Source organism: Aulonocara sp. 'chitande type north' Nkhata Bay, linkage group LG5 (assembly GCF_057382095.1).
Source record: "Aulonocara sp. 'chitande type north' Nkhata Bay isolate Kocher_YH1m ecotype deep benthic linkage group LG5, A_spYH_male_GT1.1, whole genome shotgun sequence".
NCBI lineage: Eukaryota > Metazoa > Chordata > Actinopteri > Cichliformes > Cichlidae > Aulonocara > Aulonocara sp. 'chitande type north' Nkhata Bay.
In genome coordinates this window covers 1272710-1289561 of record NC_141348.1, presented here as the reverse complement: position 1 = coordinate 1289561, position 16852 = coordinate 1272710, and the positions used below count along the sequence as shown (strand labels likewise).

General features: G+C 57.3%; 8 non-coding genes and 4 pseudogenes across 8 annotated transcripts; all 12 read right to left on the bottom strand.

The window, feature by feature from the left end:
* Positions 1-1603: 1603 nt before the first annotated feature.
* Positions 1604-1722, bottom strand: LOC147329543 (5S ribosomal RNA; annotated as a pseudogene).
* A 1337-nt stretch (positions 1723-3059) lies between these two features.
* LOC147329542 (5S ribosomal RNA) lies at positions 3060-3178 on the bottom strand. The gene has a single exon (XR_015129596.1). It is a non-coding gene; the product is annotated as a 5S ribosomal RNA (ribosomal RNA).
* Positions 3179-4440: 1262 nt separating this feature from the next.
* On the bottom strand, positions 4441-4559 carry LOC147329541 (5S ribosomal RNA). Its single transcript, XR_015129595.1, has one exon. It is a non-coding gene; the product is annotated as a 5S ribosomal RNA (ribosomal RNA).
* A 1495-nt stretch (positions 4560-6054) lies between these two features.
* Positions 6055-6173, bottom strand: LOC147329540 (5S ribosomal RNA; annotated as a pseudogene).
* Positions 6174-7862: 1689 nt separating this feature from the next.
* LOC147329539 (5S ribosomal RNA) lies at positions 7863-7981 on the bottom strand. The gene has a single exon (XR_015129536.1). It is a non-coding gene; the product is annotated as a 5S ribosomal RNA (ribosomal RNA).
* A 2436-nt stretch (positions 7982-10417) lies between these two features.
* On the bottom strand, positions 10418-10536 carry LOC147329538 (5S ribosomal RNA). Its single transcript, XR_015129613.1, has one exon. It is a non-coding gene; the product is annotated as a 5S ribosomal RNA (ribosomal RNA).
* Positions 10537-11714: 1178 nt separating this feature from the next.
* Positions 11715-11833, bottom strand: LOC147329537 (5S ribosomal RNA; annotated as a pseudogene).
* An 893-nt stretch (positions 11834-12726) lies between these two features.
* Positions 12727-12845, bottom strand: LOC147329536 (5S ribosomal RNA). Its single transcript, XR_015129617.1, has one exon. It is a non-coding gene; the product is annotated as a 5S ribosomal RNA (ribosomal RNA).
* Positions 12846-13505: 660 nt separating this feature from the next.
* On the bottom strand, positions 13506-13624 carry LOC147329535 (5S ribosomal RNA). Its single transcript, XR_015129535.1, has one exon. It is a non-coding gene; the product is annotated as a 5S ribosomal RNA (ribosomal RNA).
* Positions 13625-14800: 1176 nt separating this feature from the next.
* On the bottom strand, positions 14801-14919 carry LOC147329534 (5S ribosomal RNA; annotated as a pseudogene).
* Positions 14920-15812: 893 nt separating this feature from the next.
* Positions 15813-15931, bottom strand: LOC147329533 (5S ribosomal RNA). The gene has a single exon (XR_015129616.1). It is a non-coding gene; the product is annotated as a 5S ribosomal RNA (ribosomal RNA).
* A 660-nt stretch (positions 15932-16591) lies between these two features.
* LOC147329532 (5S ribosomal RNA) lies at positions 16592-16710 on the bottom strand. The gene has a single exon (XR_015129533.1). It is a non-coding gene; the product is annotated as a 5S ribosomal RNA (ribosomal RNA).
* Between the last annotated feature and the right edge of the window lie 142 nt (positions 16711-16852).

Below are 16852 nucleotides of genomic sequence, written 5' to 3'. Positions count from 1 at the left end.
GATGGCCTCAAGAACCAGCACAGGGCCTGGTGTGTTTTACATGGCCAAAGCAAGCAGCACAGGGCCTGGTTTGGTGAAGATGGCCTCAGCAAGCAGCCACAGGCCCTGGATTGGTGTAAGTGGCCTCAGCCAGCAGCCACAGGCCCTGGTGTGGTCTAAGTGGCCTCAGCCAGTGCCACAGGCCCTGGTGTGGTGTAAGTGGCCTGAGCAAGAGCCACAGGCCCTGGTGTGGTGTAAGTGGCCTCAGCCAGCAGCCACAGGCCCTGGTGTGGTGTAAGTGGCCTGAGCAAGTGCCACAGGCCCTGGTGTGGTGTAAGTGGCCTAAGCCAGAGCCACAGGCCCTGGTGTGGTGTAAGTGGCCTGAGCAAGAACCACAGGGCCTGGTTTGGTGAAGATGGCCTCGGCCAGAAGCGCAGGGCCTGGTGTGATGTGAGTGGCCTGAGCAAGAGCCACAGGCCCTGGTGTGGTGTAAGTGGCCTCAGCCAGCAGCCACAGGCCCTGGTGTGGTGTAAGTCGCCTCAGCCAGAAGCCACAGGCACTGGTGTGGTGTAAGTGGCCTCAGCCAGCAGCAAAAGGGCCCTGGTGTGGTGTAAGTCGCCTCAGCCAGCAGCCACAGGCCCTGGTGTGGTGTAGGTGGCCTCAGCTAGCAGCCACAGGCCCTGGTTTGGTGTAAGTGGCCTCAGCTAGCAGCCACAGGCCCTGGTGTGGTGTGAGTGGCCTCAGCCAGCAGCCACAGGCCCTGGTGTGGTCTAAGTGGCCTCAGCCAGTGCCACAGGCCCTGGTGTGGTGTAAGTGGCCTGAGCAAGAGCCACAGGCCCTGGTGTGGTCTAAGTGGCCTCAGCCAGTGCCACAGGCCCTGGTGTGGTGTAAGTGGCCTGAGCAAGAGCCACAGGCCCTGGTGTGGTGTAAGTGGCCTGAGCAAGTGCCACAGGCCCTGGTGTGGTGTAAGTGGCCTCAATAGCAAATAAGGCCCTGGTGTGGTGTAAGTGGCCTGAGCAAGAACCACAGGGCCTGGTGTGGTGTAAGTGGCCTCAGCCAGCAGCAAAAGGGCCCTGGTGTGGTGTAGGTGGCCTCAGCCAGCAGCCACAGGCCCTGGTGTGGTGTAAGTGGCCTCAATAGCAACTAAGGCCCTGGTGTGGTGTAAGTGGCTTCAGCCAGCAGCCACAGGCCCTGGTGTGGTGTAAATGGCCTCAGCCAGCAGCCACAGGCCCTGGTGTGGTGTAGGTGGCCTCAGCCAGCAGCCACAGGCCCTGGTGTGGTGTAAGTGGCCTCAATAGCAACTAAGGCCCTGGTGTGGTGTAAGTGGCTTCAGCCAGCAGCCACAGGCTCTGGTGTGGTGTAACTGGCCTCAGCCAGCAGCCACAGGCCCTGGTGTGGTGTAAGTGGCCTCAGCCAGAGCCACAGGCCCTGATGTGGTGTAAGTGGCCCCAGCCGGTCACTCAGGCCCTGGTGTGGTGTAGGTGGCATCAGCTAGCAGCACAAGACATTGGAAAACAGCCAAAAGCAGTGTCGTTAATGTGCCCTCATTAATGGGCAGCTGCTTTTGGTCTTTTAATACACCCCTTCTCTGGATCAAAAGCGGTTCAATGACATGAAAATCAAAGGCTTACAGCACCAGGTATTCCCAGGCAGTCTCCCATCCAAGTACTAACCAAGCCCAGCCCTGCTTAGCTTCCGAGATCAGACGAGGTCCGGCGTGCTCAGGGTGGTATGGCCGTAAGCTGCTGGCCCCAGCACAATGTCTCAATTTATGGATTCAAGTGATTAGGTGGCAAGTACCTGAAGTTACGAAGACAGTCCTATAACCATACCTGCATGTTTGCATAATACCCTAACCCAAAGGCTCAGTTTGGCATTTATCCAACAGCACAGGCCCTGGATTGTTGAAGATGGCCTCAGGAACCAGCACAGGGCCTGGTGTGTTGTACATGGCCACAGCAAGCAGCACAGGGCCTGGTTTGGTGAAGATGGCCTCGGCCAGAAGCGCAGGGCCTGGTGTGATGTGAGTGGCCTGAGCAAGAGCCACAGGCCTTGGTGTGGTGTAAGTGGCCTCAGCCAGCAGCCACAGGCCCTGGTGTGGTGTAAGTCGCCTCAGCCAGAAGCCACAGGCACTGGTGTGGTGTAAGTGGCCTCAGCCAGCAGCAAAAGGGCCCTGGTGTGGTGTAAGTGGCCTCAGCCAGCAGCCACAGGCCCTGGTGTGGTGTAGGTGGCCTCAGCCAGCAGCCACAGGCCCTGGTGTGGTGTAAGTGGCCTCAACCAGCAGCCACAGGCCCTGGTGTGGTGTAAGTGGCCTCAGCCAGCAGCCACAGGCCCTGGTGTGGTGTAAGTGGCCTCAGCCAGTGCCACAGGCCCTGGTGTGGTGTAAGTGGCCTGAGCAAGAGCCACAGACCCTGGTGTGGTGTAAGTGGCCTCAATAGCAAATAAGGCCCTGGTGTGGTGTAAGTGGCCTGAGCAAGAACCACAGGGCCTGGTTTGGTGAAGATGGCCTCGGCCAGAAGCGCAGGGCCTGGTGTGATGTGAGTGGCCTGAGCAAGAGCCACAGGCCCTGGTGTGGTGTAAGTGGCCTCAGCCAGCAGCCACAGGCCCTGGTGTGGTGTAAGTGGCCTCAGCCAGAAGCCACATGCACTGGTGTGGTGTAAGTGGCCTCAGCCAGCAGCAAAAGGGCCCTGGTGTGGTGTAGGTGGCCTCAGCCAGCAGCCACAGGCCCTGGTGTGGTGTAAGTGGCCTCAATAGCAACTAAGGCCCTGGTGTGGTGTAAGTGGCTTCAGCCAGCAGCCACAGGCCCTGGTGTGGTGTAACTGGCCTCAGCCAGCAGCCACAGGCCCTGGTGTGGTGTAAGTGGCCTCAGCCAGAGCCACAGGCCCTGATGTGGTGTAAGTGGCCCCAGCCGGTCACTCAGGCCCTGGTGTGGTGTAGGTGGCATCAGCTAGCAGCACAAGACATTGGAAAACAGCCAAAAGCAGTGTCGTTAATGTGCCCTCATTAATGGGCAGCTGCTTTTGGTCTTTTAATACACCCCTTCTCTGGATCAAAAGCGGTTCAATGACATGAAAATGAAAGGCTTACAGCACCAGGTATTCCCAGGCAGTTTCCCATCCAAGTACTAACCAAGCCCAGCCCTGCTTAGCTTCCGAGATCAGACGAGGTCGGGCGTGCTCAGGGTGGTATGGCCGTAAGCTGCTGGGCCCAGCACAATGTCTCAATTTATGGATTCAAGTGATTAGGTGGCAAGTACCTGAAGTTACGAAGACAATCCTATAACCATACCTGCATGTTTGCATAATACCCTAACCCAAAGGCTCAGTTTGGCATTTATCCAACAGCACAGGCCCTGGATTGTTGAAGATGGCCTCAGGAACCAGCACAGGGCCTGGTGTGTTGTACATGGCCACAGCAAGCAGCACAGGGCCTGGTTTGGTGAAGATGGCCTCGGCCAGAAGCGCAGGGCCTGGTGTGATGTGAGTGGCCTGAGCAAGAGCCACAGGCCTTGGTGTGGTGTAAGTCGCCTCAGCCAGAAGCCACAGGCACTGGTGTGGTGTAAGTGGCCTCAGCCAGCAGCAAAAGGGCCCTGGTGTGGTGTAAGTCGCCTCAGCCAGCAGCCACAGGCCCTGGTGTGGTGTAGGTGGCCTCAGCCAGCAGCCACAGGCCCTGGTGTGGTGTAAGTGGCCTCAGCCAGCAGCCACAGGCCCTGGTGTGGTGTAAGTGGCCTCAGCCAGCAGCCACAGGCCCTGGTGTGGTGTAAGTGGCCTCAGCCAGTGCCACAGGCCCTGGTGTGGTGTAAGTGGCCTGAGCAAGAGCCACAGACCCTGGTGTGGTGTAATTGGCCTCAGCCAGCAGCCACAGGCCCTGGTGTGGTGTAAGTCGCCTCAGACAGAAGCCACAGGCACTGGTGTGGTGTAAGTGGCCTCAGCCAGCAGCAAAAGGGCCCTGGTGTGGTGTAAGTCGCCTCAGCCAGCAGCCACAGGCCCTGGTGTGGTGTAGGTGGCCTCAGCCACCAGCCACAGGCCCTGGTGTGGTGTAAGTGGCCTCAGCCAGCAGCCACAGGCCCTGGTGTGGTGTAGGTGGCCTCAGCCAGCAGCCACAGGCCCTGGTGTGGTGTAAGTGGCCTCAATAGCAACTAAGGCCCTGGTGTGGTGTAAGTGGCTTCAGCCAGCAGCCACAGGCTCTGGTGTGGTGTAACTGGCCTCAGCCAGCAGCCACAGGCCCTGGTGTGGTGTAAGTGGCCTCAGCCAGAGCCACAGGCCCTGATGTGGTGTAAGTGGCCCCAGCCGGTCACTCAGGCCCTGGTGTGGTGTAGGTGGCATCAGCTAGCAGCACAAGACATTGGAAAACAGCCAAAAGCAGTGTCGTTAATGTGCCCTCATTAATGGGCAGCTGCTTTTGGTCTTTTAATACACCCCTTCTCTGGATCAAAAGCGGTTCAATGACATGAAAATGAAAGGCTTACAGCACCAGGTATTCCCAGGCAGTTTCCCATCCAAGTACTAACCAAGCCCAGCCCTGCTTAGCTTCCGAGATCAGACGAGGTCGGGCGTGCTCAGGGTGGTATGGCCGTAAGCTGCTGGGCCCAGCACAATGTCTCAATTTATGGATTCAAGTGATTAGGTGGCAAGTACCTGAAGTTACGAAGACAATCCTATAACCATACCTGCATGTTTGCATAATACCCTAACCCAAAGGCTCAGTTTGGCATTTATCCAACAGCACAGGCCCTGGATTGTTGAAGATGGCCTCAGGAACCAGCACAGGGCCTGGTGTGTTGTACATGGCCACAGCAAGCAGCACAGGGCCTGGTTTGGTGAAGATGGCCTCGGCCAGAAGCGCAGGGCCTGGTGTGATGTGAGTGGCCTGAGCAAGAGCCACAGGCCTTGGTGTGGTGTAAGTCGCCTCAGCCAGAAGCCACAGGCACTGGTGTGGTGTAAGTGGCCTCAGCCAGCAGCAAAAGGGCCCTGGTGTGGTGTAAGTCGCCTCAGCCAGCAGCCACAGGCCCTGGTGTTGTGTAGGTGGCCTCAGCCAGCAGCCACAGGCCCTGGTGTGGTGTAAGTGGCCTCAGCCAGCAGCCACAGGCCCTGGTGTGGTGTAAGTGGCCTCAGCCAGCAGCCACAGGCCCTGGTGTGGTGTAAGTGGCCTCAGCCAGTGCCACAGGCCCTGGTGTGGTGTAAGTGGCCTGAGCAAGAGCCACAGACCCTGGTGTGGTGTAATTGGCCTCAGCCAGCAGCCACAGGCCCTGGTGTGGTGTAAGTCGCCTCAGACAGAAGCCACAGGCACTGGTGTGGTGTAAGTGGCCTCAGCCAGCAGCAAAAGGGCCCTGGTGTGGTGTAAGTCGCCTCAGCCAGCAGCCACAGGCCCTGGTGTGGTGTAGGTGGCCTCAGCCACCCGCCACAGGCCCTGGTGTGGTGTAAGTGGCCTCAGCCAGCAGCCACAGGCCCTGGTGTGGTGTAAGTGGCCTCAGCCAGCAGCCACAGGCCCTGGTGTGGTGTAAGTGGCCTCAGCCAGTGCCACAGGCCCTGGTGTGGTGTAAGTGGCCTGAGCAAGAGCCACAGGCCCTGGTGTGGTGTAAGTGGCCTGAGCAAGAGCCACAGACCCTGGTGTGGTGTAATTGGCCTCAATAGCAACTAATGCCCTGGTGTGGTGTAAGTGGCCTCAGCCAGCAGCCACAGGCCCTGGTGTGGTGTAAGTGGCCTGAGCAAGAGCCACAGGCCCTGGTGTGGTGTAAGTGGCCTGAGCAAGAGCCACAGACCCTGGTGTGGTGTAATTGGCCTCAATAGCAACTAATGCCCTGGTGTGGTGTAGGTGGCCTCAGCCAGCAGCCACAGGCCCTGGTGTGGTGAAAGTGGCCTCAGCCAGAGCCACAGGCCCTGATGTGGTGTAAGTGGCCCCAGCCGGTCACTCAGGCCCTTGTGTGGTGTAGGTTGCATCAGCTAGCAGCACAAGACATTGGAAAAGAGCCAAAAGCAGTGTCGTTAATGTGCCCTCATTAATGGGCAGCTGCTTTTGGTCTTTTAATACACCCCTTCTCTGGATCAAAAGCGGTTCAATGACATGAAAATCAAAGGCTTACAGCACCAGGTATTCCCAGGCAGTCTCCCATCCAAGTACTAACCAAGCCCAGCCCTGGTTTGCTTCCGAGATCAGACGAGGTCGGGCGTGCTCAGGGTGGTATGGCCGTAAGCTGCTGGCTCCAGCACAATGTCTCAATTTATGGATTCAAGTGATTAGGTGGCAAGTACCTGAAGTTACGAAGACAATCCTATAACCATACCTGCATGTTTGCATAATACCCTAACCCAAAGGCTCAGTTTGGCATTTATCCAACAGCACAGGCCCTGGATTGTTGAAGATGGCCTCAGGAACCAGCACAGTGCCTGGTGTGTTGTACATGGCCACAGCAAGGAGCACAGGGCCTGGTTTGGTGAAGATGGCCTCGGCCAGAAGCGCAGGGCCTGGTGTGATGTGAGTGGCCTGAGCAAGAGCCACAGGCCTTGGTGTGGTGTAAGTGGCCTCAGCCAGCAGCCACAGGCCCTGGTGTGGTGTAAGTCGCCTCAGCCAGCAGCCACAGGCACTGGTGTGGTGTAAGTGGCCTCAGCCAGCAGCCACAGGCCCTGGTGTGGTGTAGGTGGCCTCAGCCAGCAGCCACAGGCCCTGGTGTGGTGTAGGTGGCCTCAGCCAGCAGCCACAGGCCCTGGTGTGGTGTAAGTGGCCTCAGCCAGCAGCCACAGGCCCTGGTGTGGTGTAAGTGGCCTGAGCAAGAGCCACAGGCCCTGGTGTGGTGTAAGTGGCCTGAGCAAGAGCCACAGACCCTGGTGTGGTGTAATTGGCCTCAATAGCAACTAATGCCCTGATGTGGTGTAGGTGGCCTCAGCCAGCAGCCACAGGCCCTGGTGTGGTGTAAGTGGCCTCAGCCAGCAGCCACAGGCCCTGGTGTGGTGTAAGTGGCCTGAGCCAGCAGCAAAAGGGCCCTGGTGTGGTGTAAGTGGCCTCAGCCAGCAGCCACAGGCCCTGGTGTGGTGTAGGTGGCCTCAGCCAGCAGCCACAGGCCCTTGTGTGGTGTAAGTGGCCTCAATAGCAACTAAGGCCCTGGTGTGGTGTAGGTGGCCTCAGCCAGCAGCCACAGGCCCTGGTGTGGTGTAAGTGGCCTCAGCCAGCAGCCACAGGCCCTTGTGTGGTGTAATTGGCCTCAATAGCAACTAAGGCCCTGGTTTGGTGTAACTGGCCTCAGCCAGAGCCACAGGCCCTGATGTGGTGTAAGTGGCCCCAGCCGGTCACTCAGGCCCTGGTGTGGTGTAGGTGGCCTCAGCCAGCCGCCACAGGCCCTGGTGTGGTGTAAGTGGCCTCAGCCAGCAGCCACAGGCCCTGGTGTGGTGTAAGTGGCCTCAGCCAGCAGCCACAGGCCCTGGTGTGGTGTAAGTGGCCTGAGCAAGAGCCACAGGCCCTGGTGTGGTGTAAGTGGCCTCAGCCAGTGCCACAGGCCCTGGTGTGGTGTAAGTGGCCTGAGCAAGAGCCACAGACCCTGGTGTGGTGTAATTGGCCTCAATAGCAACTAAGGCCCTGGTGTGGTGTAGGTGGCCTCAGCCAGCAGCCACAGGCCCTGGTGTGGTGTAAGTGGCCTCAGCCAGCAGCCACAGGCCCTTGTGTGGTGTAATTGGCCTCAATAGCAACTAAGGCCCTGGTTTGGTGTATGTGGCCTCAGCCAGCAAATAAGGCCGTGGTGTGGTGTAGGTGGCATCAGCTAGCAGCACAAGACATTGGAAAACAGCCAAAAGCAATGTCGTTAATGTACCCTCATTAATGGGCAGCTGCTTTTGGTCTTTTAATACACCCCTTCTCTGGATCAAAAGCGGTTCAATGACATGAAAAGGAAAGGCTTACAGCACCAGGTATTCCCAGGCAGTCTCCCATCCAAGTACTAACCAAGCCCAGCCCTGCTTAGCTTCCGAGATCAGACGAGGTCGGGCGTGCTCAGGGTGGTATGGCCGTAAGCTGCTGGCCCCAGCACAATGTCTCAATTTATGGATTCAAGTGATTAGGTGGCAAGTACCTGAAGTTACGAAGACAATCCTATAACCATACCTACATGTTTGCATAATACCCTAACCCAAAGGCTCAGTTTGGCATTTATCCAACAGCACAGGCCCTGGATTGTTGAAGATGGCCTCAAGAACCAGCACGGGACCTGGTGTGTTTTACATGGCCACAGCAAGCAGCACAGGGCCTGGTTTGGTGAAGATGGCCTCAGCAAGCAGCCAAAGGCCCTGGTTTGGTGTAAGTGGCCTCAGCCAGCAGCCACAGGCCCTGGTGTGGTGTAAGTGGCCTCAGCCAGCAGCCACAGGCCCTGGTGTGGTCTAAGTGGCCTCAGCCAGTGCCACAGGCCCTGGTGTGGTGTAAGTGGCCTGAGTAAGAGCCACAGGCCCTGGTGTGGTGTAAGTGGCCTCAGCCAGCAGCCACAGGCCCTGGTGTGGTGTAAGTGGCCTGAGCAAGTGCCACAGGCCCTGGTGTGGTGTAAGTGGCCTAAGCCAGAGCCACAGGCCCTGGTGTGGTGTAAGTGGCCTGAGGAAGAGCCACAGGGCCTGGTTTGGTGAAGATGGCCTCGGCCAGAAGCGCAGGGCCTGGTGTGATGTAAGTGGCCTAAGCCAGAGCCACAGGCCCTGGTGTGGTGTAAGTGGCCTAAGCCAGAGCCACAGGCCCTGGTGTGGTGTAAGTGGCCTAAGCCAGAGCCACAGGCCCTGGTGTGGTGTAAGTGGCCTCAGCCAGCAGCCACAGGCACTGGTGTGGTGTAAGTGGCCTCAGCCAGCAGCAAAAGGGCCCTGGTGTGGTGTAAGTCGCCTCAGCCAGCAGCCACAGGCCCTGGTGTGGTGTAGATGGCCTCAGCCAGCAGCCACAGGCCCTGGTGTGGTGTAAGTGGCCTCAGCCAGCAGCCACAGGCCCTGGTGTGGTCTAAGTGGCCTCAGCCAGAAGCACAGGGCCTGGTGTGATATGAGTGGCCTGAGCAAGAGCCACAGGCCCTGGTGTGGTGTAAGTGGCCTGAGCAAGAGCCACAGGCCCTGGTGTGGTGTAAGTGGCCTGAGCAAGAGCCACAGGCCCTGGTGTGGTGTAGGTGGCCTCAGCCAGCAGCCACAGGCCCTGGTGTGGTGTAGGTGGCCTCAGCCAGCAGCCACAAGCCCTTGTGTGGTGTAAGTGGCCTCAGCCAGCAGCCACAGGCCCTGGTGTGGTGTAAGTGGCCTCAGCCAGTGCCACAGGCCCTGGTGTGATGTTAGTGGCCTGAGCAAGAGCCACAGACCCTGGTGTGGTGTAATTGGCCTCAATAGCAACTAAGGCCCTGGTGTGGTGTATGTGGCCTCAGCCAGCAGCCACAGGCCCTGGTGTGGTGTAAGTCGCCTCAGCAAGCAGCCACAGGCCCTGGTGTGGTGTAGGTGGCCTGAGCAAAAGCCACAGGCCCTTGTGTGGTGTAAGTGGTCTCAGCCAGCAGCCACAGGCCCTGGTGTGGTGTAGGTGGCCTGAGCAAGAGCCACAGACCCTGGTGTGGTGTAATTGGCCTCAATAGCAACTAAGGCCCTGGTGTGGTGTAGGTGGCCTCAGCCAGCAGCCACAGGCCCTGGTGTGGTGGAAGTGGCCTCAGCCAGCCGCCACAGGCCCTGGTGTGGTGTAAGTGGCCTCAGCCAGCAGCCACAGGCCCTGGTGTGGTGTAAGTGGCCTCAGCCAGCAGCCACAGGCCCTGGTGTGGTGTAAGTGGCCTGAGCAAGAGCCACAGGCCCTGGTGTGGTGTAAGTGGCCTGAGCAAAAGCCACAGGCCCTTGTGTGGTGTAAGTGGTCTCAGCCAGCAGCCACAGGCCCTGGTGTGGTGTAGGTGGCCTGAGCAAGAGCCACAGACCCTGGTGTGGTGTAATTGGCCTCAATAGCAACTAAGGCCCTGGTGTGGTGTAGGTGGCCTCAGCCAGCAGCCACAGGCCCTTGTGTGGTGTAAGTGGCCTCAGCCAGCAGCCACAGGCCCTGGTGTGGTGTAAGTGGCCTGAGCAAGAGCCACAGGCCCTGTTGTGGTGTAGATGGCCTCAGCCAGCAGCCACAGGGCCTGGTGTGGTGTAAGTGGCCTCAATAGCAACTAAGGCCCTGGTGTGGTGTAAGTGGCTTCAGCCAGCAGCCACAGGCTCTGGTGTGGTGTAACTGGCCTCAGCCAGAGCCACAGGCCCTGGTGTGGTGTAATTGGCCTCAATAGCAACTAAGGCCCTGGTGTGGTGTATGTGGCCTCAGCCAGCAAATAAGGCCGTGGTGTGGTGTAGGTGGCATCAGCTAGCAGCACAAGACATTGGAAAACAGCCAAAAGCAATGTCGTTAATGTGCCCTCATTAATGGGGAGCTGCTTTTGGTCTTTTAATACACCCCTTCTCTGGATCAAAAGCGGTTCAATGACATGAAAATGAAAGGCTTACAGCACCAGGTATTCCCAGGCAGTCTCCCATCCAAGTACTAACCAAGCCCAGCCCTGCTTAGCTTCCGAGATCAGACGAGGTCGGGCGTGCTCAGGGTGGTATGGCCGCAAGCTGCACGCCCCAGCACAATGTCTCAATTTATGGATTCAAGTGATTAGGTGGCAAGTACCTGAAGTTACGAAGACAATCCTATAACCATACCTGCATGTTTGCATAATACCCTAACCCAAAGGCTCAGTTTGGCATTTATCCAACAGCACAGGCCCTGGATTGTTGAAGATGGCCTCAAGAACCAGCACAGGACCTGGTGTGTTTTACATGGCCAAAGCAAGCAGCACAGGGCCTGGTTTGGTGAAGATGGCCTCAGCAAGCAGCCACAGGCCCTGGATTGGTGTAAGTGGCCTCAGCCAGCAGCCACAGGCCCTGGTGTGGTCTAAGTGGCCTCAGCCAGTGCCACAGGCCCTGGTGTGGTGTAAGTGGCCTGAGCAAGAGCCACAGGCCCTGGTGTGGTGTAAGTGGCCTCAGCCAGCAGCCACAGGCCCTGGTGTGGTGTAAGTGGCCTGAGCAAGTGCCACAGGCCCTGGTGTGGTGTAAGTGGCCTAAGCCAGAGCCACAGGCCCTGGTGTGGTGTAAGTGGCCTGAGCAAGAACCACAGGGCCTGGTTTGGTGAAGATGGCCTCGGCCAGAAGCGCAGGGCCTGGTGTGATGTGAGTGGCCTGAGCAAGAGCCACAGGCCCTGGTGTGGTGTAAGTGGCCTCAGCCAGCAGCCACAGGCCCTGGTGTGGTGTAAGTCGCCTCAGCCAGAAGCCACAGGCACTGGTGTGGTGTAAGTGGCCTCAGCCAGCAGCAAAAGGGCCCTGGTGTGGTGTAAGTCGCCTCAGCCAGCAGCCACAGGCCCTGGTGTGGTGTAGGTGGCCTCAGCCAGCAGCCACAGGCACTGGTGTGGTGTAAGTGGCCTCAATAGCAACTAAGGCCCTGGTGTGGTGTAAGTGGCTTCAGCCAGCAGCCACAGGCTCTGGTGTGGTGTAACTGGTTTCAGCCAGCAGCCACAGGCCCTGGTGTGGTGTAAGTGGCCTCAGCCAGAGCCACAGGCCCTGATGTGGTGTAAGTGGCCCCAGCCGGTCACTCAGGCCCTGGTGTGGTGTAGGTGGCATCAGCTAGCAGCACAAGACATTGGAAAAGACCCAAAAGCAGTGTCGTTAATGTGCCCTCATTAATGGGCAGCTGCTTTTGGTCTTTTAATACACCCCTTCTCTGGATCAAAAGCGGTTCAATGACATGAAAATGAAAGGCTTACAGCACCAGGTATTCCCAGGCAGTCTCCCATCCAAGTACTAACCAAGCCCAGCCCTGCTCAGCTTCCGAGATCAGACGAGGTCGGGCGTGCTCAGGGTGGTATGGCCGTAAGCTGCTGGCCCCAGCACAATGTCTCAATTTATGGATTCAAGTGATTAGGTGGCAAGTACCTGAAGTTACGAAGACAATCCTATAACCATACCTGCATGTTTGCATAATACCCTAACCCAAAGGCTCAGTTTGGCATTTATCCAACAGCACAGGCCCTGGATTGTTGAAGATGGCCTCAGGAACCAGCACAGGGCCTGGTGTGTTGTACATGGCCACAGCAAGCAGCACAGGGCCTGGTTTGGTGAAGATGGCCTCGGCCAGAAGCGCAGGGCCTGGTGTGATGTGAGTGGCCTGCGCAAGAGCCACAGGCCTTGGTGTGGTGTAAGTGGCCTCAGCCAGCAGCCACAGGCCCTGGTGTGGTGTAAGTCGCCTCAGCCAGAAGCCACAGGCACTGGTGTGGTGTAAGTGGCCTCAGCCAGCAGCCACAGGCCCTGGTGTGGTGTAGGTGGCCTCAGCCAGCAGCCACAGGCCCTTGTGTGGTGTAATTGGCCTCAATAGCAACTAAGGCCCTGGTGTGGTGTAGGTGGCCTCAGCCAGCAGCCACAGGCCCTGGTGTGGTGTAAGTGGCCTCAGCCAGTGCCACAGGCCCTGGTGTGGTGTAAGTGGCCTGAGCAAGAGCCACAGACCCTGGTGTGGTGTAATTGGCCTCAATAGCAACTAAGGCCCTGGTGTGGTGTAGGTGGCCTCAGCCAGCAGCCACAGGCCCTGGTGTGGTGTAAGTGGCCCCAGCCGGTCCCTCAGGCCCTTGTGTGGTGTACGTTGCATCAGCTAGCAGCACAAGACATTGGAAAAGAGCCAAAAGCAATGTCGTTAATGTGCCCTCATTAATGGGCAGATTCTTTTGGTCTTTTAATACACCCCTTCTCTGGATCAAAAGCGGTTCAATGACATGAAAGGCTTACAGCACCAGGTATTCCCAGGTAGTCTCCCATCCAAGTACTAACCAAGCCCAGCCCTGCTTAGCTTCCGAGATCAGACGAGGTCAGGCGTGCTCAGGGTGGTATGGCCGTAAGCTGATGGCCCCAGCACAATGTCTCAATTTATGGATTCAAGTGATTAGGTGGCAAGTACCTGAAGTTACGAAGACAATCCTATAACCATACCTGCATGTTTGCATAATACCCTAACCCAAAGGCTCAGTTTGGCATTTATCCAACAACACAGGCCCTGGATTGTTGAAGATGGCCTCTGGAACCAGCACAGGGCCTGGTGTGTTGTACATGGCCACAGCAAGCAGCACAGGGCCTGGTTTGGTGAAGATGGCCTCGGCCAGAAGCACAGGGCCTGGCGTGATATGAGTGGCCTGAGCAAGAGCCACAGGCCCTGGTGTGGTGTAAGTGGCCTGAGCAAGAGCCACAGGCCCTGGTGTGGTGTAAGTGGCCTCAGCCAGTGCCACAGGCCCTGGTGTGGTGTAAGTGGCCTGAGCAAGAGCCACAGGCCCTGGTGTGGTGTAATTGGCCTCAATAGCAACTAAGGCCCTGGTTTGGTGTATGTGGCCTCAGCCAGCAAATAAGGCCGTGGTGTGGTGTAGGTGGCATCAGCTAGCAGCACAAGACATTGGAAAACAGCCAAAAGCAATGTCGTTAATGTGCCCTCATTAATGGGCAGCTGCTTTTGGTCTTTTAATACACCCCTTCTCTGGATCAAAAGCGGTTCAATGACATGAAAATCAAAGGCTTACAGCACCAGGTATTCCCAGGCAGTCTCCCATCCAAGTACTAACCAAGCCCAGCCCTGCTTAGCTTCCGAGATCAGACGAGGTCGGGCGTGCTCAGGGTGGTATGGCCGTAAGCTGCTGGCCCCAGCACAATGTCTCAATTTATGGATTCAAGTGATTAGGTGGCAAGTACCTGAAGTTACGAAGACAATCCTATAACCATACCTGCATGTTTGCATAATACCCTAACCCAAAGGCTCAGTTTGGCATTTATCCAACAGCACAGGCCCTGGATTGTTGAAGATGGCGTCAGGAACCAGCACAGGGCCTGGTGTGTTGTACATGGCCTCAGCAAGCAGCACAGGGCCTGGTTTGGTGAAGATGGCCTCGGCCAGAAGCACAGGGCCTGGTGTGATATGAGTGGCCTGAGCAAGAGCCACAGGCCCTGGTGTGTTGTAAGTGGCCTCAGCCAGCAGCCACAGGCCCTGGTGTGGTGTAGGTGGCCTCAGCCAGCAGCCACAGGCCCTTGTGTGGTGTAATTGGTCTCAATAGCAACTAAGGCCCTGGTGTGGTGTAAGTGGCCTGAGCAAGTGCCACAGGCCCTGGTGTGGTGTAAGTGGCCTAAGCCAGAGCCACAGGCCCTGGTGTGGTGTAAGTGGCCTGAGCAAGAACCACAGGGCCTGGTTTGGTGAAGATGGCCTCGGCCAGAAGCGCAGGGCCTGGTGTGATGTGAGTGGCCTGAGCAAGAGCCACAGGCCCTTGTGTGGTGTAAGTGGCCTCAGCCAGCAGCCACAGGCCCTGGTGTGGTGTAAGTCGCCTCAGCCAGAAGCCACAGGCACTGGTGTGGTGTAAGTGGCCTCAGCCAGCAGCAAAAGGGCCCTGGTGTGGTGTAAGTCGCCTCAGCCAGCAGCCACAGGCCCTGGTGTGGTGTAGGTGGCCTCAGCCAGCAGCCACAGGCACTGGTGTGGTGTAAGTGGCCTCAATAGCAACTAAGGCCCTGGTGTGGTGTAAGTGGCTTCAGCCAGCAGCCACAGGCTCTGGTGTGGTGTAACTGGTTTCAGCCAGCAGCCACAGGCCCTGGTGTGGTGTAAGTGGCCTCAGCCAGAGCCACAGGCCCTGATGTGGTGTAAGTGGCCCCAGCCGGTCACTCAGGCCCTGGTGTGGTGTAGGTGGCATCAGCTAGCAGCACAAGACATTGGAAAAGAGCCAAAAGCAGTGTCGTTAATGTGCCCTCATTAATGGGCAGCTGCTTTTGGTCTTTTAATACACCCCTTCTCTGGATCAAAAGCGGTTCAATGACATGAAAATGAAAGGCTTACAGCACCAGGTATTCCCAGGCAGTCTCCCATCCAAGTACTAACCAAGCCCAGCCCTGCTCAGCTTCCGAGATCAGACGAGGTCGGGCGTGCTCAGGGTGGTATGGCCGTAAGCTGCTGGCCCCAGCACAATGTCTCAATTTATGGATTCAAGTGATTAGGTGGCAAGTACCTGAAGTTACGAAGACAATCCTATAACCATACCTGCATGTTTGCATAATACCCTAACCCAAAGGCTCAGTTTGGCATTTATCCAACAGCACAGGCCCTGGATTGTTGAAGATGGCCTCAGGAACCAGCACAGGGCCTGGTGTGTTGTACATGGCCACAGCAAGCAGCACAGGGCCTGGTTTGGTGAAGATGGCCTCGGCCAGAAGCGCAGGGCCTGGTGTGATGTGAGTGGCCTGCGCAAGAGCCACAGGCCTTGGTGTGGTGTAAGTGGCCTCAGCCAGCAGCCACAGGCCCTGGTGTGGTGTAAGTCGCCTCAGCCAGAAGCCACAGGCACTGGTGTGGTGTAAGTGGCCTCAGCCAGCAGCCACAGGCCCTGGTGTGGTGTAGGTGGCCTCAGCCAGCAGCCACAGGCCCTTGTGTGGTGTAATTGGCCTCAATAGCAACTAAGGCCCTGGTGTGGTGTAGGTGGCCTCAGCCAGCAGCCACAGGCCCTGGTGTGGTGTAAGTGGCCTCAGCCAGTGCCACAGGCCCTGGTGTGGTGTAAGTGGCCTGAGCAAGAGCCACAGACCCTGGTGTGGTGTAATTGGCCTCAATAGCAACTAAGGCCCTGGTGTGGTGTAGGTGGCCTCAGCCAGCAGCCACAGGCCCTGGTGTGGTGTAAGTGGCCCCAGCCGGTCCCTCAGGCCCTTGTGTGGTGTACGTTGCATCAGCTAGCAGCACAAGACATTGGAAAAGAGCCAAAAGCAATGTCGTTAATGTGCCCTCATTAATGGGCAGATTCTTTTGGTCTTTTAATACACCCCTTCTCTGGATCAAAAGCGGTTCAATGACATGAAAGGCTTACAGCACCAGGTATTCCCAGGTAGTCTCCCATCCAAGTACTAACCAAGCCCAGCCCTGCTTAGCTTCCGAGATCAGACGAGGTCAGGCGTGCTCAGGGTGGTATGGCCGTAAGCTGATGGCCCCAGCACAATGTCTCAATTTATGGATTCAAGTGATTAGGTGGCAAGTACCTGAAGTTACGAAGACAATCCTATAACCATACCTGCATGTTTGCATAATACCCTAACGCAAAGGCTCAGTTTGGCATTTATCCAACAGCACAGGCCCTGGATTGTTGAAGATGGCCTCTGGAACCAGCACAGGGCCTGGTGTGTTGTACATGGCCACAGCAAGCAGCACAGGGCCTGGTTTGGTGAAGATGGCCTCGGCCAGAAGCACAGGGCCTGGCGTGATATGAGTGGCCTGAGCAAGAGCCACAGGCCCTGGTGTGGTGTAAGTGGCCTGAGCAAGAGCCACAGGCCCTGGTGTGGTGTAAGTGGCCTCAGCCAGTGCCACAGGCCCTGGTGTGGTGTAAGTGGCCTGAGCAAGAGCCACAGGCCCTGGTGTGGTGTAATTGGCCTCAATAGCAACTAAGGCCCTGGTTTGGTGTATGTGGCCTCAGCCAGCAAATAAGGCCGTGGTGTGGTGTAGGTGGCATCAGCTAGCAGCACAAGACATTGGAAAACAGCCAAAAGCAATGTCGTTAATGTGCCCTCATTAATGGGCAGCTGCTTTTGGTCTTTTAATACACCCCTTCTCTGGATCAAAAGCGGTTCAATGACATGAAAATCAAAGGCTTACAGCACCAGGTATTCCCAGGCAGTCTCCCATCCAAGTACTAACCAAGCCCAGCCCTGCTTAGCTTCCGAGATCAGACGAGGTCGGGCGTGCTCAGGGTGGTATGGCCGTAAGCTGCTGGCCCCAGCACAATGTCTCAATTTATGGATTCAAGTGATTAGGTGGCAAGTACCTGAAGTTACGAAGACAATCCTATAACCATACCTGCATGTTTGCATAATACCCTAACCCAAAGGCTCAGTTTGGCATTTATCCAA